This window comes from Dipteris shenzhenensis, chromosome 1 (assembly GCF_047967505.1).
Source record: "Dipteris shenzhenensis isolate YYH24624 ecotype China chromosome 1, Dip_SZ_1.0, whole genome shotgun sequence".
In the NCBI taxonomy this organism is placed as follows: domain Eukaryota; kingdom Viridiplantae; phylum Streptophyta; class Polypodiopsida; order Gleicheniales; family Dipteridaceae; genus Dipteris; species Dipteris shenzhenensis.
The window spans coordinates 16,488,834-16,506,045 of NC_141596.1; the positions used below are offsets into that span (position 1 = coordinate 16,488,834).

The 17,212-nt window shown below is 43.0% G+C and overlaps 1 pseudogene; it reads left to right on the forward strand.

Annotated features, from left to right (window-relative positions):
• The first annotated feature begins 1,962 nt into the window (after nucleotides 1-1,962).
• The window catches only part of LOC147905460 (uncharacterized), a 47,411-nt pseudogene continuing 32,161 nt past the window's right edge, over nucleotides 1,963-17,212 (forward strand).

Here is a 17,212-nt window from a genome sequence, read left to right on the forward strand (position 1 = left end):
AAATGGGATGACCACTTGAAGTATCTCAGGCTCGTCCTTGAGAAGTGCCACGTATACCGCATATCCCTCAACCCCCTTAAGTGCCAATTTTGGGTCAAACATGGTGTCATCCTTGGTCACATAGTGTCTTGAAATGGAATCTCTATGGACCACAACAAAATCAAATTCATCTTGGAGTTACCGCCCCCCACCAATGCTAAGGGAGTTCAATGATTTACTTGCCATATGGGCTATTACCGGAGATTCATCTTGTTCTATGCCAACATAGCCCGCCCATTATACAAACTGCTAGTATCCTTTGAGTGGACCGAAGAATGCCAAACATCCTTTGAAACCCTCAAGCTAGCTCTAGCCACCACACCAATATTGAGGTCTCTCGACTAGAATTTAATATTCCACATCCACATTGATGCCTCTAACTTTGCCATTGGATGTGCGTTAGCCCAACCCAGGGAGCATAATTTGGATTACCCGGTATACTTTGCGAGCCGTCAACTAAATGAGGCCGAAGTTAATTACACCACCATTGAGAGAGAGGGTCTCGGCATGGTCTATGCAGTCAAAAAGTTCAAGCACTACTTGTTAGCTGACACGTTTGTCTTCTTCATGGATCATCAAGCATTGCTATACTTGGTCAACAAACCTTGCATGACGGGATGCATCACTAGGTGGATGCTGGTCCTGCTAGAATTTGACTTCACAGTCATTGTGCGTAAGGGAAAAACCCATGTTCTAGCCGACAACCTATCGAGGATCCCGAACGGCAAAGCTCCAACAAGAGTAGAAGATGATCTCCCCAATGCTTCCCTCTTCTTCTTTGACATCATTTCAAAATAGGCCACCGAAATTGGCCACTACTTGGCCAATGGACTACTCCTAGGCCAGGACCTCAAGAAGGATAGAGCCCGTAAACTCATTAAGGACACATCACCATATCAACTGATAGCAGGCCAACTCTACCTCGTGGGTAAGGATGGCATACTACGAAGATGCGTGTGCAAACACGAATACATCAAGGTGCTTGAAGAGGCCCACTCAGGAATCGCAGGTCATTTTGCCCGCTGATGTTACGCCACGTAAAGTGCTGCAAGATGGTCTTTGGTGGCCAACATTCTTCGAAGACGCGGCCGAATTCATCAAAGGATGTGACCCCTGCTAGCATATCCAAATCCCATATAGGGCAAACATGATGCCCCTGACTGGAATCCTGGTCGCGGACCAACCCTTTGAGAAATGAGGCATCGATTTCATTGGTCCCATAGGCCTAGCTGCCGCTAAGGGGACCGGGGCACGATACATCATCCTCGCCACACTAACTACTTCACTAAGTTGGTAGAAGGAAGAGCCACGGTAAAGGTTGATGCAAGATCCACCGCCAAGTTCTTATATGAACAAGTCATCACGCGGTTTGGATGCCCATTGGAGTTAGTCAGTGACCGAGGGACTCACTTCCTCAACGAAACCATAGCAATCCTGATGAGTGAGTTTATGATCATTCATAGGAAGTCAATGCCATACTACCCCAGAGCAACTGGCTTGGCCGAAAGCTCCAACAAGACTTGCTGTAAGATTATCACATGTACGGTAGAAGCCAGTCATACCAACTGGGCGCATAAGCTCATGGCAGCATTATGGGCCTACAGGACCTCCAACAAAGTGGCAATACATTGTACCCCCTTCAAGTTAGCCTTTGGGGTAGACGTAATAATGCCAATGGAGTATGTAGTGCCTAGCTTCCATCTTGCCATAAAAAAAGACTCATGGAAGACATGCTAGCCGAAAGGCTAGTCGACCTTGAAAAGTTAGAAGAGACAAGGTTGCGAGCCACCTTCTCTCTTCGAGTAGAAAAGGCCCGATGTAAAAAGTGATTCGACTACAACCTAAAGAATAAGGACTCGGCAGAAGGAGACGGCACTCTTGTACAGTGTCCACAACATGAAACTTAAACTTAAGTACTGAGGTATGGGTCCTTACCGCATAGTTGAGATCACTCCTCAAGGGTCGTGCCGAATACCCACCCTTGATGGAATAGAAATGGATGACTACTTAAATGGAAGCAAATTGAAAAGATACTATGGATCACTCACTATCTCCACCCTTCAAGTCATGCATAGAGACAAGGAACTCAAGGCAGAGGTAGCCAGCGCCAGGCCATCGAGGAAGCCAGAATCCATAATGCTAAGATCCGACAGCGTAGACAAATGACCCTGCTTAAGGCAACGATTGTGAACAGATGCAACTAACGGATGAGCTAACAATAGAGCTAGCCAGGTTGCTTGTTCAGCTACAGGTACCACACATGCGCATCAAAGCACACGTGGACCTAGGAGTGAGCCACAACTTCATCTCCAAAGAGGTATGGGAAAAGCTACCGTTACCCTTAACCCTCACTATTGCCACAATAAGAGCTATAAACAACCAACTTCTGCAAACCTTGGGCTATGTAAATCTAAGTCTAATGGTTGTTCTTGCCAAGCTATGGATATATGCTCTTATGTTCTCCCTAAGAGTAGATTACTCTAGGAAGAACCTGGTGCTACCCCGTCAACTGCCAAATCGACTGGCATGCCCAAATTGCTTCGCTTACCAATGGTGGTCAAATGGCAGTAGTCCCACTGTGCAGACCAAGCCCCCCCTCTTCGGCCCCGACCTCGCCGATTCACGACAATGAAGTGATGCAGCAAAGCCAACTGGAAGCCCTAACCTCCACCAGTACACTGCTTAAGGGCCCAGGTCGAAAGGAGAAGAAAGCTCGCCGCAGTGTGGTAAACCAATGCCATTGCACGCTTGATCAATGCTACCATCCTCCACTCAAGAAATCCAAGAGCTGCAAGTACAAGATGCTATCCTCTGCACCCAATGTCACTTCTATCAGAATCCGCGTCCAGAGAATGATAATGTAGCAACAGCAGCTCTGGACACCTCAAGATTGCTTCCCCCACACACATTCTCTAGCCAAAGAAAGCTACACCACAAGATCACACCTCATCCACCACCACGCATCACCAATAGTTCGAGCAACACTGCCCGCTCGGGCAGCCAAGGTAATAAAGTTGCCTGGATTCAGAAAAAGACAGGGCAAACCCCGATGGCATTGAAGGCATCACCACAAGTACATGTGCCTTCCTGCGATATAGCACCACAAGAACCTACCCCCGGACCCAGCAAGCTAACCTCAAGGCACCAAATACGTACTGGTGCCACAGGTGGTCTGACTTAAGTATCACCACCATCAGCTCAGGAACTCCGCAAGAACCAAATTCCACCCCACTAAGAGTTACACAAGAACCTCCCCCTGGGGCTGATACTCAAGGATAATGGTGCCGCCCTACTCACACAAGTAGGGGCCAGCCCCATAGGTAGACTCACGAAAGCTTGCATCTCCAAGGAAGTCCAACCCCACAACAACAATGGAGTCCAACACAAAGGTGCCCCTGGCATCCAAGGTAAAGAACAAGCTGACACATACTCTACATGGCTCCTTACTTACTATGTTGCAGTACGGTGCCCGCCTCCACCACATTCATCATAATCATCGCATCTAAGTCTAGGTGAGTTAGTACAGTAGGCATCTCACCCGATGCACCCATAGCCCACTAGTCCCTGCCGAACACACCGCACGCGTACATAGTTAGCACCAGTGATTAGAGTCTGTTCTTGCATTTTTACAAGTGTTCATGTTCTTGCATGCTGACCTCACTATCACATTGCACCACACAAGTGCACTCCGCTCAGTCCACTTTTTCCCCCACCCCACTCCTCCTTCCCTTTCTTTCCCCTATTTTTACACATTCAAAGCCCACCGGCTGTTGCCAAAATGTTCACCACCGATCGTCGCCATCATAGTTGGCACCCACCGTTGCCAAAAAGTACAGCACTGGATGTCACGATCACAATACCCCATCGTGTCGTCGCCATCACAAATCACACCGACCGTCACCATTCGAGTACCACGCTAATCGTGGCCTAGGACACTCCACGCCGACCATCGCCATCGAGGTTCATCACCCACCATCACCACCATCAAAGTCAGCACTGATCATTGCCATCAAAGTCAGCACCGACCGTCATCATCAAAGTCAGCACTGACCGTCACCATACCAATATCCCATTGGTCGAGGGGATATAATTCTATAAAAGTAGGCCTACCCCACTGGGTCATCCCCATAGCTGTTGCCCCAGAACTCTGTCAAAATTTATCTAGAAATCTGACAATTTCTTGGTCCCTTCCACCACATCCCAACCATCAAATTTATGTCCCCCTGTTCTTCCTCATCCACTGATTCCCTTATCATGCAACAGCCACTCCTGTTTGCGAACATGACTTCTTCGAGTTTGAAGCTAACCTAGGTCTCCACCCTCGCCCTATCCTAGAGGCCACTGGCCCATCAAATTCTCATAGCACTCCTGCCATAATTTGAATGCCAATTGAAATACCTGTGGAGGACTTACAAGACAAAGAAACCTCCACCAGACATGCTCCTCAAGAAGAGCCAGCTACAACAGTCACGCCCCTCATGAGAACATGAAAGCGTACCTCGGTGCCAATTGCAGGCAAGTACAAGATCGTGCGTTCACAAGCGCACTCGCCATTGGGAGAAGCATGGCTCCAAGAGCTAGATGCTTGTGTGATTCACTCATGCTTTGCTTACGAGGGTCACGACTACACCACTACTACCACACAATAGTAGCATATGCTACCCTCTAGGACCTGACAGTTGTGGATAGGCTTGGGAAGAGTAGCAGCCCGTCTCCCATGCCACCTGGACATGACTTTGCTGGCAGAGTTTCTCAAGAAGTATGACAGCAACACCAATATTGGTATTATATGTGACGCAGTCGGATCCCCACCACTACTAGATCAATCAAGACACGGTGCAGGCAGCATTCAACCTACCAGTGGTGGCAAAGAAATACTCCAAGTAGAAAAAGAAGCTCGACTCCCTAAAGACGGTCTATCACTACGACTGCCACAAGTGCAGAGGCCGCATCGAGTTCACTGCCATCCACAAGCCCAAGGTAGAGCGAGCCTTGCAGTGGCTCACCCAAGTGAAGCAGGTGGACCATCATCAATCCATGGTGCCCAATATCTTGCTGAGAATGGTGAAATTCCAGGAGATGAACTGGGTTGACTACTACTGCACCCAAATGAGAGATGAACTCAACACCCACGGGGACATCATCGACAATCCTATGTTGTACATGCCGGTCCTCTATTACTTGAAAAGTCAACATCCGCCAGTCAGCTTTAGCCTCGTCGAGAAATCTGCCACCAATCCTATACAAACCGACTAGGAAGAGACAGAAACAAGGCCCAAGAGAGTGAGGACAATGCCAAGTGCCACTTTGGTAACTCAGGTGCAACGGAAAACAAGTCAACCGCTTAACCAATATGAGGATCACCAATTGCACGAATTCATGCAACGATAACTACACCTATAGCGGGCAGGTCCTCAAGATAAGGGCAAATAGGTGTAAGGAGGGCCTATTCTCATTGAAGACTTCCAAGGTGATGACACCATTGAAATCGGTCTCCATCTAAGAGCCGAAACTACGCCGACCACCCCTGCTGCACCCTTCGTCTCAGTCTCCACCATGCCTCAAGAGATAGCATCCTTCACCACTGGCACCTCTTTCATGCCATGGGCAGGCCTAGAGGAGGCCTTACAATTTTGCAATGCACCCCAACATAGGGCATCGGTTGGCTATAGCTAGATGACGGCCGAGCAGTTGTCACATGTGAACATGATGGAGCTGCATCTCTTTGAAGCCATGGCACCACTGTCCCAAGTCGCCCACGCAATATTACAAAGGACGCAAGAGCAAGCCTCACAACTCTCCTCTGATCTCATCCAAGCCTAGCTCTTTGCGCATGACAGCCAGTCGACTATGGTCGCAGCGCAAGCGGTAGGCCATGTCGCAATACATCGAGCCGAAGAATATTAGGCTAAGGTGGAAGAGCTCGAGCTCACTTTGATGAAAGTCAAAGATGACCTCACCACTAGTGAATCCCTGGTCTAGATGCTCATGGACCAGGTGGACATGGCAGAATTAGCCATGCGCACGACACTGGAGCAGCAAGCATAGGTAGAGCAGCGGTACACCCGCACATAGGAGTCCCACGATCAACAGATTTGCTCCTTATAGGATCTCCTGGCACATGAGAGGAACCTCACGGTCTTTCTCCAAGAAGAAATCGAAAGACAGCACACTATTGGCCCAATCTAAGGAGTCAGGGTTGGAAGACCGTGAGCAGCAGGAGTTCAGGATGTACAAGGATGTGTCTGCACAATTACCCACACACTCTTGCACCATGCACAATCGCCCAAACCCTACAAATGCACTTCAATGCACTTTGTGCACAAAACCTTACCTTCCACCTCAATCTCACTACTCCACTTCCTCCTAATGCCCTCCAAACCATTCTCTGCCATCGTAATCCCGACCACTGCCGCCCCATCTTAGCCATGTCATATTTCTCTCTTGACCTTCAGCCCACTTCTCTATCTCTTCTCTGCCCCTTCGATCTCTAAACCCTATCCACCCATCCCATTCTTCTTAATTTTCAAGCCTAGTGCCATGTCATCAGTGAGTCCCTTAATTATCCTCTGCGAAGGATGAAGTGATGCAACTCACAACTCACGCCATGGGTCTGCACTCTAGCAAGTTTGCATGCAAAGATAAATTGGATGCAGACCTACGGCCAAGCCTCGGCAGTCCAAGCTCAAGGACACCTTGCGGCCTACCAGTCCACCACCTACCAACCCCTCAAAATAGTAATCCTCTATAATAGGGTGCTACAAGCTCTCCAAGATTCACTTGAGTCCTTGGTGAGCAATTTTGAAACAATTCACATAGCATACCTCGAGGAAATAAACGAGGATGAGGGAAAAATGCAGTTGCCCTCTTTAATACCACTACTCCCTGTAGATATTCCATTACTGCCTTCCCTAGATCCTGCCCAACCCACCCAACAAGCTGTCCAACCTCCTCTCCCTCGGACAACACTGCTCAAGTACTCATCTAATGCCTCCAACACCACCACCGCATAGCACGGACCCTCCTAGTCCATCTCCTCCAATGCTCCGGTCGACCTCCTCATAAAGCCTTCAACACGCTGCTCAAAACAACACATTTCATACAAAGCACCGACACTGCGACCCTTGCAGGCCCCACAGAACCAGAGCCCATACCGCTTGCAGATGATGAAGCTCCGCCATCCCCCCTAGTTTCTCCCCCTGAAGATGTTCATTGGTGCGTGGACTTGTAGTCCTTTTAGGAGCTCCCAGATAGTGCACTATTGTACCATTGGAAGCACCAACTAGAGGGTTCCCACCTCCACCTCCACGAAATTTTGGAGGTGTGCCCCCTCACTCAATTCATAGCGCAGTCATTCGATGATTGGCACTGCATGCATCCCAAGTGCATGAAAGGAGGATCCAACCTCGCCTCCGATGCCCTTGTCCCCACGACCGATGTAGATGTTGGTCTATAGCCAAATTGGCAGCTCCCATTTTTGAAGCTGGAGAAATTTTGGCACCACTACCGCAGTGCAGCCATCAATCATCGAATCCACCCACCCTACGTGCCCATGGAGCAATGTTGGACTTGGCTCGCCTTTTGAGTTCTCTAGCAACAGGACCCCAATGTGTTGTATAATTTTCCTAAGTACAACTTTCCAAAAGAAATGACGGAGGGTTTTTGCTTCCGCCTCTAGTCATTCACAACAACGCATACCGCTCAGCAGTGCCAGATCCAACTGTCATTGCTGCCATCCATTTCAACCACATCATCCTCTTACTCCTCCACGATCTTCCGGCCCACAATCGCCCCATCGACACCGCATTCACAATCTAACCAACCAGATCATCTTCAACCTTGACATCGGTCCAACTCAATTCTAGGACCTCTGCGTCCGCAATCTCCATGGCCTTCACCTCTGCACTTACAAGGATATGCATGCTACCCATGTTTGGAAGTACCACTCGTACCTCACTCGCCTCACGTCAAGGCAGTTGGATCGCTATGCCATCCTGCAGTCACAGTCCTCACCACCAACCTCCTCCAGCACGGCTGAACCGAGGATGGATCAACAAGAGGAAAGGGGGCATGTTAACATTCACAGAGTACAGCCACCAAATGCAAGGTAATCAATGAGTAAATGTGACCAAGCCGAATGATCTACTTTACTAGGACAAGCTCAAGGGAGTTTGATACCCAAATACACCAAGGTCAATGATTACAAGCAATGTGCACATGGAAGGAGTATAGCTCAAGCTCAGGGAGTTTGATCCCCAAATACCCACAGTCCACTCCAGGTGCATACTAGGAACAAGGAGATGCACACTTCTGGGCCACGAGGAGTGCATGCGCCTTGCACTCTTTAGCTCCACATCCATAGGAAATAGTGACACCAACGAAAATAGCCATGAAAGGAGTACAGCTCATACTCAGGGAATTCATCCCCCAAATATTCTGAAGCAAAAGCTTCCAAGAAATGTGTAGGGTTGTCGTGGGGTGTCTTATGGAAGTTAAGCCTCATCATCCAGGTTTTGAGCCTAGTCTATGGGGTTCAAACCCCAAATAGGTGAAGGTGTGAGGGCACTCAAAGAGTTTGATCCCCAAATCACCTAAGCCTAGGAGTGGCGAGGCTAACACAAGTGCTATTTGGGAACCGGTTAGGACTACCTCCTAATACCAGATTTGTCCCAAGCGCTTTAATATGGTTAACACAAGTGCTATTTCCGCTAGTAGGGAGAGTCGGTAAGAATAGCAATATGCCTTGGCACCCTACGGGCCCAAGAGCCCATGGTTGTAAAGTGAGGGAGAGTGCTAAAAAGAAAAAGGGTTGGCCCTCCCTTCAAAAGGTGACATGTATAAAAGGCCAAAAATGCAAGCTCCCTCTTCTCTTCCAAGAGAGTGTTTTGAGTGTTCTCTTGTTTCCATTGTAGTGCCTTTGTGGTTGTCACTCTATCCCCCTTCACTCCCTCTCCTTCTTCCCTTCCTCCTCCGTCCTTCTCCCCTCCTTCTCCCTCTCCCCTCCCTTCTTCCTCTTCCCTCTTCCTCGTGTGAAACCACATTGCAACAATCCGTAGGCTGCTTGAGTGACACTTGTGGATGGCTCGTGCTATGCATTGCTCCCACAAGGAGTAGCTAGGAGTGGAGGCTCCCTCAGCATATCTTCAACTACCCCACAACACATGAGTCACCATTGAGACCCACTACATTTTTGGCACTGCTGTCGGGGATAAAAGGTATGCTTTTGCATTTGTTTCAACAAAATAATTAATGCTTTTCCAAGTCAAAGTGTCATTCTTATTTCAACTAGTTGTATTGGGATAAATCAACTTATACAACCAAAATATTTAGAAGCTTTTAAGGAAGCTAGGTCAAAACCTTAACATATAATAAATATTTTCATAAACATAAGAACCAATGTCACTCTTTGCTTTTTTCAAAAAATTATTTGCTTTTCATGAGGAGCAAAAAGAATGTCCACATGATTTATGCAACTCCATCATTTAATCTGATTCCATGCTCTCTCAGATAGATTGATGCTTGATTTTTGCAACTCCCCCTTGAGGGTTTGGTTTTAATAAGACTTATAATCCAATAAAAACATCCATCCATTCTTAGATCTATTGCCTTGCTTTCCTATCCCAAGATAATACCTCTCTGGAGTAAAATGGAAAACAAGCAACATTTATTACAAGAAAATTTTATTAGGGAGAAATCAAAAGGGATACAAAAAGAGAAGAGTAGCCTCCTACTGACTCAGGTAGGCTAGCCACCACTAAAAAGCACTATGTCTACCTATAAGTACTATTAACAATAGCTATATGAGATTGGAATACTAGTAGGCTCTTTTTAACAAAGGAACTTAGTATTAGGCAAATAGTCTCTAAAACCTCACCAAAGAGAGATGTGACACCATGTGTCTTCTTAAAGTAGTTTGTTGTAATATCTCCAAATATATTAAAGGATAAAATAACGTACTAGCTACCATAGCTCCAAAAGGGACTCATTTAATCAATACTTGTCACCTAGGATAGTTTATTCCATGAAAATTGAGTGAAAATAGAAGCATACACTACCTCAGTTCAGCTCATTTTTTATGCTTTTTTGACAAAAAATATACTCACTTTTTTTCAAAATTTGATATACGTTTAAAAAAATGTCCATATTAGCGTCGATAAGGAAGTGTCGATAAGGAAGCATAAAAAATAACATTGTTATTGAAGTTGAAATTTTTCTTGATATGCAGACTTTCAATGCTAGCAGAGCAATGTTTATATCAACGCTCTTATCGACAGTTACTGAGCCCTATTTTGATGCTTTTTTCAATGGTGATATCGACTCTGGGGTACAAGTTTTGAGGACAATACCGACTCTAATATCGACGTAATTAAAAATCTCGAAGCCTTATCAACCGTTTATTTTGACAAAAAAATTTAGGGTAGATTAGGGCTGGCCAAGCCCTCCCTAATCTACCCTCTAATAAAGGTATGTATTACACTATAATGGCCATTGTATTGTATTGTCCTATTTCATCATATGAGGTAAAATATTGACACTATATAATGTTCTATACTATCTCCGTATGTCCGTCATCATCAACAAGTAGATTTGTAGAATGTACTAACTGGTCCTCGCTGCTCCCATCCTCATCCTCATCCTCTCCACTCCCACTAGTGCCCTCTCCACTATCGTCACCCCCACTGATGTCCTCTCCACATGTTGTAGCATCCTCATCTCTCAAGTATCCATCTCCGTCATCCTATTCAACCATTCAACACACGATTTGCATGGTTAGAGTATATGTCTTTGAGAGCATTTCTAAAAAAATAAATGTAATAAGGGATTACATTGAGGAGCAGTATGAATACTCCTCTTTCTGCAAGTAGGTTCATTAGAGCTTTCGTGTTGTTGTCGTATGCATATCTGTACTCCTCATCCATACATTTCCCGCCCATTTTCATAAACTAAAATCATAAGAATACATATTAGCGACTTCAGCACTTGGGCCATTTTATTCATCACATCCAATGGTTGTCAAACTCAAGGTCCTCAGATGGCATGAGGAACTCTGCCTTTTATGTATTAAGAATATAATCCTTTTCCTTTTGTTGGTGCTTACAAAAATCCATCACCACCCTCTTGAATTCAAGGGATACAAGCTCATGCATTTAGTTTATATCCCGAGTATCTCTCGAATCCAAGATTATTTCATACTCCCTATTAACCTCATATGGGAGGGTGGTGGAAGTTTGGGAGTCAGCTTGACTCCCCCCAATGCCACTGCTTGTACCAATGCTTGATTGTCTACATCGATGATGGATCTCTCTCTCCCTAGGTCCACCTTCAGCGGTGCTTTAGGAGATCTCTACACAGGTCAGTGGACCTGATACTCACTATCTCTTCTCATCCCACTCCCACATGAGTCTTTTCCTAGTATTGGGACTTGGGTTCGCGAGAAATTTGTGAGCCTTCTCTGTACTACTATCGGAGGTAGTACTATCGGAGAAGGGTTGCTTCTTACCACTTAATCCTCCTCTCAACATCCTCCACAAAACAAAATGGGAGGGTTTATTTAAAATTTTTAAAAGATTTTATTTAAACTTTAGAATGCATTCTAGTTAAACATGCATATGTGCTTAAAGGGAAGAAGCATATCCTTAAAGCTTTGAAGCATATGCATAAACCTTTAAAGGATATGCTTCACACTGGGCATAAAGCTTCAAGGGAGGAAATATAAGAAAATAGAAAGGGAGGAAACAGAAGAAAATAGAGGCCAAGCATGAAAAAGTTTTCATCATCACTTGTTTCACTTGATATTCTTGATGGACTCACTTCCTACCATGCTATCTTAATCGAGAATGTCTTCTGTATTTCTCTCTTTATACACATTGTGTTGATGGAATGGTTGGTGCTCGAGCACTTGGCAAATGAAGATTAAGATAATCTGTCGATTAAGATAGCAAGGGAGGAAACGAGTCCAATTAAGAATATCAAGAGAAACGAGTGAAGATGCAAACTTTCTCATGCTTGGCCTCTGTTTGCAAGGGAGGGATATGCTTATTTCCAGGGAAGGGAAAGGGAAGCATGTTTTTGGGAAGGGGCGAGGATGGATGGTGGAGCTAGTGTGAATGTCCTATCTAAGGAACTCTCTGACGAATGGGGTCTCGCACCAATGCAAAAGGCTAATTTCAACATACGCCTTGCAGATGATTCATGTGCAAAGCCCTTGGGTGTCAACAAAAGTCAAAGGAGTCCGCTTTTCTCTTCAATTCACAATCTTAGATCTCCCCAAGAAATCCTAGTAAATCTTGCTTGGACGTCCTTGGTTGCATGAAGCATCAGTCCTCCATGATTGGGGAAATGACTCATAACTGATAGACTGACAATCCAAAATCCCAACACTGTAGTAGGAGTCAATTTGGGGATAGGAGCAATAAAACCAATTGTGCCTAAAGCGTTGGATGAAACTCTTCAACGATGATCTCAAGCAAATCATACCCCCTACAACACCAATAATTGGATCCAAGCATTGGGACCATTGGGAATTACCATTCACAAGGATCCCATCTTCTCACAAATTGATGCTAAGGTCATATAGGTCAATCCTCCACTCACACGTGAAGGACCAATTGATCTAGAGGTGCCATTCTTTATGGTTGACCTTGACTGGAATGGTGAACCTGAACAAGTTTCCATGATAATAAGGACTCAGATTTTCCTTAAGACCTTGATACAGAGGCTGAAAATGCTCAATTTGAAGATCATGTCTTTGACAATGACTTAGCCATTCTCCATGCCCTAATGGCAGTCGAACTTCCCAAAGTTGAATAATAGTAGAAGATCTAGCAAGAAAGATGATGGAGGAAATCGCCGTAAAGCCAAGGCTGAACACTTCAATGAGTTCAAACGAGTCCAAACTAGGATCATCGACTTGTATCTTACCAAGCTAGCTCCCCCAAAATTTGAGCCACCTCCTCTTGAATGGTCCCCTGATGGACTTGAAGAAGTATGCACATTAAATGAACCCTTACTTGGGAATACTTTGCTAGTGGAAAAGCTACCCCACCATTCCCAATGTAAGAAGTTTTGAAAGTTTAAGCCACATGTGCGGATGAGACTTTAGAAAAAGAAAGTCCACAAGAACCAAAAATTGGTTAATGATACTATGCCACCCAATACCCATAGCACATGTCAGGCTAGTTTAACACCATCAAAGGCTGATCTTCGAGAAGTGCCAGAGTACTTCAAGAACTACACAAGTGGTAGTGTCCCCATAGTAATGCCAAGGCTAGTAAGAGAATATGACATGCAAGAAATTGATAATAATGGAGAGACTCTAATCTATGAGGGACTCTGGCCAAAACTCACACAACAAACCTCGCCCTTGAAGGGGAAGAAGAAAAATTGGCATTCATGGGGAAACAACTTACATAAGAAGATGAAACAAAGCTCAAAGCACTCCTAATGGAATACCAAGACTACCTCGCATGGTCATACAATTTAGGGTATGACACCTTATGGAGCATTCACTGGACACAAGCCACACATTGGTCATCTCTACATATTTGGTTGCATAGCATATGCCCACATACATGACAATCATCACAGAATATTGGATGCAAAGTCACGCAAATGCATCATGGTTGGCTATAGTGAAAAAAGCAAAGCATACAAGTTGTATGATCCGATCAACCACAAGGTCATCATCTCCATAGATGTAATCTTTGATGAGGAATCCAAATGGAAAACCTCAATGCATAGGAGATAGACACACTGATTACTCGGTCACCTGTAGAACAGGTTGATGAAAAAAGAGCAAGAATTGCTAGAGACATCCCAAGAAGGGCAAAAACAGCTCAGACAATCAAGACATTAAAAGAAGCATGGGATATGTTCCCAAGAAAGCTCAACACAGTCAAGACATTAAAAGAAGAATGGGACATGTTCGCAGCTCTTTATGAATCCAAGAACACTTCCAAGATTCTCACACTGAGAAACCAAATCAACCAGAGTTTCCATAGTAGCAGTGAAATCAATCATGCTTACGTACTCAGTATCAAGGATTACAACAATCAACTCGCAGTAGTAGAAGAGACCATGAATCCCATAGAAATGGTTCAAGTCACATTGAATGGACTAGGAGAGGGATATGAGAATCTAGTCGAGAGTATTGCCATTCAATGGAAAACAACACTAAAAGAGCTCCAGTCAGTTTTACTTGGTGAAGAACTCAACTGACTCAAGCCATTCACATACGCAAGGGTCATTCCAATTATCAAGCATTCACACCTTCAAATAGAAGCAGAGGTAGTGGCAAAGGCAAAGGCAGAGGTAGATCATTTTAGCAAAGTGGTCATCATCAACAAAAAAGTCAACATCAAAGTCAAAATCAGAATCAACATCATCCTCAACAACATCAGCATCAGCAAAGAGGAAATCATTCCAATCGAGGAAGATTCCAAGGACGAGGGAATGCATCCACCATATATATATATATATATATATATATATATATATATATATATGTATGTATGTATGTATGTATGTATGTATGTATGTATGTATGTATGTGTGTGTGTATGTATATGTATGTATATATATATATACATATGTATATGTATATGTATATGTATATGTGTGTATGTGTGTGTATATATATATATATATATGTATATGTATATGTATATGTATATATATGTATATGTATATGTGTGTGTGTGTGTGTGTGTGTGTGTGTGTATATATATATATATATATGTATGTATGTATGTATGTATGTATGTATATGTATATGTATATGTATATGTATATGTATATGTATATGTATATGTATATGTATATGTATATGTATATGTATATGTATATATATATATATATATATATATATGTATGTATATATACACGTATATATACACGTATATATATATATATGTATATATATACATATACATATACATATATATATATATATATATATATATATATATATATATATACATATACATATACATGTATATGTATATGTATATATATACGTATATATACACGTATATATATATATATGTATATATATACATATACATATACATATATATATATGTATATATATATATATGTATATGTATATATATACATATATATATATATATACGTGTATATATACGTATATATATACATATATATATACACGTGTATATATACGTGTATATATACATATATATATATATATATATATATACATATATATATATATATATGTATGTATATATATATATGTACATATATATATATATATATGTATGTATATATATATATATACATACATATATATATATGTATATATATATGTGCCAAACATTCAGTGCAACTACTGTCATAAGTTTGGACACTATGAAAGAGATTGCCACAAGTAGTACGACCAAGGCAGTCAATCCAACAGCAATCGAGGGAATTTCTGAGGAAGAGAAAATCATTGCAGTGGACATTCAAGTCACAATCATTATGCCAATGAACCTAAGAACATGTTTCTTGCAAGTGAGGATATATAGAAGACTAAAACAGTGTATCTTGACATTGATTGCAATTCAAAAGGGGAATGCAGTTATCAAGTCAATCAACCAGATCAAGAACCTTGGTACATTGATGATAGCGGTGCATCATCTCACATGACAAAACATCAGGAATGGTTCACAGAGACACAGATGAAATTATTAGGACATAAGAATGTAATCTACACGGTAGATAATACACCAAATCTAACTCAAGGGAAAGGCATTGTCCCTTTGAGCAATTTCACTGGTATGAAAGAATTGGTGAAAGACGTACTCTATGTTTCGAAGCTCAATAAGAACCTCTTGTCAGTTGGTCAAATGACAGAACACAACTATCGAGTCATATTTGATGGAGATGAATGCACTATTAGAGACAAATTCAAAGGATATCAACAGCCAATAGGAAAAGCAATCAAGGAAGGACACTTATTTAGAATGCTAGCTTTAGTACTAGATTTGCATGGCATGTTAGCTTAACTGCAATAGATGCCACTTTTTGCAAAATGGCACAAGAGATATGGATACATCAATTTCAAAAGCTTGATAGAGCTCAAAAATTAGAATATGGCAATTGGAATTCCTAAGCTTCAATTTCTTGGAAACGTTTGTGAAGCATGCTGCTTTAGTAAACAAAAGCAAACCAATTTTGATAGAATCACCTCTCGAGCACGAGGTATTCTTAGTTTGATTCACACACATGTATGGGGTTATGTGCCCAAACTCGTAGCATCAATGGTTCACTTTACTACTTGACTTTCATCATGACTACAATAGATATAGTTGGGTCTACTTTCTGAAAGAGAAATCTGACATGGTAGAAGACCAAACAAGTAGAAAGATCAAAGTTATTAGATTAGACAAAGGAGGTGAATACATGCCTTCAATATTCATGAACTTTTGCAGAAGTAATGGCATACAAAGACAATTCAGTTGTGTAGATACTCATCAGTAGAATGCAAGAGCTGAAAGGAAGAATGATACTTTAGCGAAGAGTGCTAGCACAATGCTCAGTGAGAAGTATCTTCCGAATCAATATTGGATAAAAGCAATTGCTACTGCAAGCTACTTACACAATTAGCTTCCAACCAAACCGATTTAGGGTATGACACCTTATGGAGCATTCACTGGACACAAGCCATGCATTGGGCATCTCTCCATATTTGGTTGCATAACATATGCCCACATACATGACGATCATCACAAAAAATTGGATGCAAAGTCACGCAAATGCATCATGGTTGGCTACAATGAAGAAAGCAAAGCATACAAGTTGTATGATCCCATTAACCGCAAGGTCATCATCTCCAAAGATGTAATCTTTGATGAGGAATCCAAATGGAAAACCTCAATGCATAGGACATAGACACACCGATTACTCAGTCACCTATAGAACAAGTTGATGAAGACTCTCTCTCTCTCTCTCTCTCTCTCTCTTCCTTTAGCTTTCTCCCTACCTCAAAAGGATAACTTTTGGATTTGATATATGATGCTATGAGGTGTCCAAAATTTGAAGTTAGCCTAGCATTTGCAAGTGTCTTTGTCTATGAGTTGTGCACTGGGCGATGGAATTGAGTCATATTTGAGGAGAGCATCGTGAACACACTAAGTGCAGAAGATGGTTTCTCTAGAAAACTAGCTAAGCT